Source organism: Tupaia chinensis, unplaced genomic scaffold (assembly GCF_000334495.1).
Source record: "Tupaia chinensis unplaced genomic scaffold, TupChi_1.0 Scaffold000424_1, whole genome shotgun sequence".
NCBI lineage: Eukaryota > Metazoa > Chordata > Mammalia > Scandentia > Tupaiidae > Tupaia > Tupaia belangeri.
In genome coordinates this window covers 2811164-2816492 of record NW_006159929.1, presented here as the reverse complement: position 1 = coordinate 2816492, position 5329 = coordinate 2811164, and the positions used below count along the sequence as shown (strand labels likewise).

The 5329-nt window shown below is 53.7% G+C and overlaps 1 long non-coding RNA gene across 2 annotated transcripts in view; it reads left to right on the top strand.

The window, feature by feature from the left end:
* LOC102475413 (uncharacterized) overlaps positions 1-5329 on the top strand; it is a 93398-nt gene that overhangs the window by 56815 nt on the left and 31254 nt on the right. For both annotated transcript variants that reach the window (XR_335475.3, XR_003550464.1), the window contains exons 2-4: positions 2410-2553; positions 2814-2905; positions 4898-5137. This is a non-coding gene — a long non-coding RNA (uncharacterized LOC102475413). The remainder of the gene's footprint in view (positions 1-2409; positions 2554-2813; positions 2906-4897; positions 5138-5329) is intronic.

Below are 5329 nucleotides of genomic sequence, written 5' to 3'. Positions count from 1 at the left end.
AAAGAGTGTGGTTTATTGAGGAGAGAAGAGGAGATCCAGAGTCATGGGGTGTGGGTTCGAACTCCATCTATTCTACCTCTCCAAGGTCAACTGGAGCATGCTGTTGACCTTCGGAAATCCTGGCAGCTATGCCCCTGAGTGTTCACCAGGATAAGAAGAAATGCTGGAGGCCATGCCCAGCCTGGTGCCTGGCATCGGGCTGGTGCTTAGCAAGCCTGGGTTTAGAAATACAGTCTCCATGATTCTTTACTTGCCAGGGCATCTAGGCTCTCATGCCCTCCCCACATATCACTGCGGTCTCTGCCTGGGGACATCCTCCACAAATAAATAAACAAATACAAACAGATGAAAAGCCCCGCCCTATCCAGGTGGGCCGGGGCAGCAGCAGTGGGGGCAGTGGGTGCCCTGCGGAGCTTTCCTGCTGTGATTTATAGTGTTTTGCCTTTTGGAAAACATTGCAGTGCAAGGTTGCCCAAGGTCAGTGCCTCTGTTCTGTGATCTCTTTATGAAAAAGGAGAAGAGAAAGTGGGCACCGTTTCCAGTTTTTAAGGGGCTGGCTCTGAGCCAGCCCCTAGGCATCGGAGGAAGGCAGCTGACTGCACTCGGCCACGTCCCAAAAGAGCCTGGAAGGGGAGGAAGGAAGCAGGCATTTCTTAAGGAACTACTGTGTGTCAGGCCCTGAACTAGGAGCCTGGTAGTCAGGGACAACGGTCGAGTGCTTGGAGTTGGCCAGACATTGGGCTAAGCATTTTATGTGGATAGACGCATTTAATGAATTTAAGTCTCACTCAACCTCAACAAGTAGGTATTATTGTTTCCATTTTAGAGATGGGTTACTGAGGCACATGTTCACAGGCTCACACCCAGCCATGATGTTATTTAAACCCCAGCTCACAGTTACTTGGAGATGAAAATCGTCATTACTATCGTTTTGTACACGACAGTGCCAAGGCTTGGAGGGGTGGAGCCACTAGTCCCAGGACACACAGCAAGGGAGGCTACAGCACAGCTGGGGTTTGCACTCTGGACTGGGTGGCTGCAAAACAGTGCATAGTCCATGCCATGCAACGGCTGGTCTCCTTGCTTTTCCTCAGTCCCCTGAAATGCATGGCCGGGGCTGGCGGGGGTACATGGGGGCGCAGGGTGGCCTGGTTCAGTGACTGTTGACAGCCTTTGAATGAAGATTGGGAGGGATGGTGGGAGCTAAGCCAGCCCCCAGAGCTGCTGTGGGCCTCTCTAATTTCCCTGCCAATGATGCCTTGGGCTTTATGTCCGTGTGTGCAACACAGACCTGGAGGAAGAAGCCGAAATTCCCAGTAAACCTCCCCGTTGAGCCATCGCCTTTGTTATCAGAAGGATGTCAGGAAAGACTCAGATAAAGAGACAATGTCTGGGCTCCACCATCCCAGAACAGACCCCCACACACCACAGGATGAAGTCAGATTGGGGGAATCTCCTGGGCTGGAGCCAGGGCCTTCCGAGGCCAAGGCATGAGTTGGCCTGGCGTGCTGGCCCACATCCAGCCTACAAAACATCTCCCTTCCTGCCTTGGGACCCTCCTGTTCTGTCTCTCCACAACCATCAGAACCTCCTCCCAGGAGAAGTTGGGTTGTCCCGGAGTCTGGGAGCCCCTGGGAGCCAAGTCATTATTTCTTTGTAATTATCCTAAAGGGCCTACTGCTCCCTGCCAGTGTAGGAAAAGCCCGGCTTTGAGGGCCCAGAGATTGGGCTCCAGTCTCAGCCTTAGTAACAACTCTCTCGGAGACAGGGCAACATCCTAGGGCTCACCTTCCTCATCTGCACAATGGATATAATGCTGTGGCTCCTCAGCCTGCACATGAGGATCAGATGGGATGATGGATAAGATAATACTTTGAAATGGTCAAGCCTTGGTTGGTCACCCGCAGTTACTACCCAACCTGTCCTGTAGCCCACTGGGTCACAAAACTTGGATCACACTGGAATTACCTGGGGACCCTAATGCACAGCGATGCCTGGCTCCTCCCAGGTGTTCTGACTTCGTCAATGTGGGGGTGTGAGCAGACACTGAGAGTCTGAGAGCACCCAGGGACTCTCACATGTGTTCAGGTGCAGGCACCCCTGGGTGGCCTCTTCCATTCTGTGATCTCGCTGGCTTAGGCAGCGAGGGAGCCCCTAGGTCAAGCTCAGGGCAGAGCCTTCTCCTGGATGCCCGCTCTGCTCTCTAGACTTGTGCCAACGTCCTGAACACCGGTTTTATATGGAGTGTGCTTCTGGCTCAATTCAGTTGTCTGGGGAGCAGAGGTGCCTTGGATGTTTACGGCCCTCCTTCTCTGTGTCAAGGCTATGTGGGGAGGAGTAGGAGGCTCCAGCCTGGCCCCTACCCTCCACATACTTGTCTCGGTCTCCTCTTCTGTCTTTACCTTGCAGGGCAAAGGGAAGAAACTCAGGGCTCTCTGGGGATGAGATGTGAAAGTGAGAGCAAGTCCTTGCCATCCCCACCTCCAGAAGACGGACCAAGCCTCTGATGGGCTCAAGCACTCACCCAAGGTCTCATAGGTGATGAGCTGCAAAGTGAGTAAACTTGGGCTCTGCTTGCCTGCCAAGCCCCTGCTGTAGCAGTGGGGAGACAGAGGCAGAGGGGAGAGACCCATGATTCAGCAGAGCAGGCTGGGACTGCAGGAGCCCAGGGTCCTCTCTGCATTCTTTCTGTCCCCTATCCCCTCCTGAGTTCCTCAGGACAGAGGATAGCTCTAGATGACTGAGGTAATGGCAGGTTATGCACAGGTCCTTCCTCTCCTGCAGACCCAGAGAGCTTCTCTTTCTTTGCTTAGAGAATACTCACGTGGGAGTCAGTGATCGGTGAGAGGACAACAACTTCCACACCTGCCTCAGCATCAGTGACTGGATCTGGAGGGGCCAGGAGGTAAGGCAGGTCAAGACGTATGACCCCCTTGGATGTGGTGGCAGCAGCCAGGCCAAAGGCCCCTGTAATGTCGAGGACGTCAGTGCCTAGCTATGGCAGTCCAACCTGATGGGGAAGCCGGGATGGTGTTGGAGGCCCTACTTCTTCAAGTTCCCTGATGAGTTGGAGGTGGAGTCTATCTCATCAGCCTCACTTTTCCTCATCTGTCTGATGGGGAGTGCTATGAGTAACTGTTAAGGCAAGTGTAGGGCAAAGCCTAATAAGAGCACGCAAAAGGCTCCATCCTTCCAGCCATCTGTCTGACCATCCATCCACCCACCCATCGGTACTTCCTCTCAGCGTTCACCAATCTCAGCTCCTTTGGCGAGCTAGCTCTGGGCACGTACTTACACAGAGATGAGTCAGAATTTCTCTTGCCTCCAGGGACTCTCTGTATCCATGGGGAGGCCACTCCTGTGCATAGAGGCCATCATTAGTTCAGCGGGGATACTGGGGCAGGTTTCATAGAGGAGGCTCCTTTTGAGCTGATTTGAAGCGAGAGAGCTCGCCAGGCGGGTGGGAGGAGGAGGGCCTCTCAGTCACAGAACGGCAAAGGTCTAATGTGGTGGGGAGTGTTTGTCTATTTCCGTGTTGTGGCTGGAATCTGGCAGTAGCTGCACCTGAAGATACGGTGGGAGGTTCTGAGCCAGGGAGGAACATGCTCACAGATCCTACTTTAGGGAACAGGATCTGCTTGACTCAAATGGGGGAGGGTCCAAGGTAAGTCCCTCTCTCTCCAGGAGAATGTGCCTCTTCCTCTGCCCAGCTTCTCTCTTTCTCTCTCTCTCTCTGTCTCTCTCAGTGAGTCAGGATACCTGCCCTGCCCAGATGTGGAGCAGACAGGAGGGCCAACCTGGCCCTACACAAGGCCATCAGCCCCAGTGGAAGGAGTGATCCCATCATTTGCATTTCAAAACCTGTATCTCTCTACATCTTCCCTTAATAAGAGCCAATTATACCTCTGCCCCAAACGGCAGGATGCCTGCCTGTCATTGGACTTTTATCCTGTTTGGGGTAGGGAGAAACTGGTCCCTGAAATGTCACATTTAGCATATGCAAATGAAGAGATAATTGTCCTTAATGGAATTTGAACTCACCTGCTTGCTGTGAGCTCTAGACAAAAGCAGGCATTGGTGAGATAAGCAGCAGGATGGGCCTGGGGTCTGCTCTCCCACCCCTGCCTCAGCCAGGGGTCCAGCTGGCCTCACCCACTTCTCTTCACCCATCTGGAAGATGACAGTCTAGGGATCTTTGCCAGTTGGAACATAACACATTTAAGGATTGTTCCTTCGCTTGACAGACAGGGACGCCAGGCCCAGAGGGAAAGATGGAGGGAGGTAGTGGCCCAAGGTCACAGGCTGAGTGGGATTTCTTAGGGGAAATCAGAGTGGGGAAACCAGGGAGGCTGCAGCAGCCCTGGCTGGAGGAAATGAGGGCCCTAGAGATCTATGATTCTCCCACCCAGCACATAGGCATGTGAGACAGCCCTGGCACCTGGTGCTTGCTGGGAGTGTATATCCCTAAATAGAAAATGGTTTCCAATCTGGGAACTGGGCTTGGAAATCCAGAGGCCAAAGGGAGAGGGCTAGAGAGAGCAGGGGCCCTGGAGACCATCCCAGCTACTTCTTCATGGGCGTACCCCCTTCTCTTCACTAGTTAAGGCTCTCTCAAAACCAAGCGAGGAGATGGAATGCATTCATAGGGGCGAGCCCTCTGTCACTGGCCCCGTGCAAGCAGCATGGAAGGGCAATCTGTCTGAGTGTGTGGGGCCCCAAGAGGGGATTTCTGGGAGGAGAGAAGCTCTCTCTGGGAATGAGTCATGATTGAACTACCTTCATGCACTGAGCTGACCACAGAATGATGAATTAAAAGAGCCCCAGTCTTTAGTGGGACTTGGAGATTTGGTCCGACCTGTCCAGAGAATCAAAGGCCCTCCGTTTTCTCTAATTTTAGAGTCAGGGGTTCAGGTTATCCCTCATGCCTGAGTCCCATCCTGGCTTGGAATCCTGCCTCTGAGTCCTGGAGAAATGGAGTGGAGTTGGAAAACCTGGATTCAGGTGCCAGTATGTCCACGTGAACATGACTCTGAAGCTCTGGGAGCTGCAGCATCCTCACCAGTGGACTGGACATCATGATACTGGCGGCCATCACGACTCTGTCGGATGCCCTGTGCACAGGAGAGATGTGGTAGAGGTTGGTTGTAGGAGTCACTTGCTCTATACCTTTCCCTGTGCCTGTGGAGGGCCTGGCTCCTGCTGCAACTCCACGGGTGCCCTGTGCTCTGCCCACCACCTCCTGCACAGCTGTTTCCTGCTGTCTCTGGCTGGGTTCCCTCTGACGGCCAGCCCAGCCCAGCCCACCTCATTGCTGGTTGACCCAGGAATG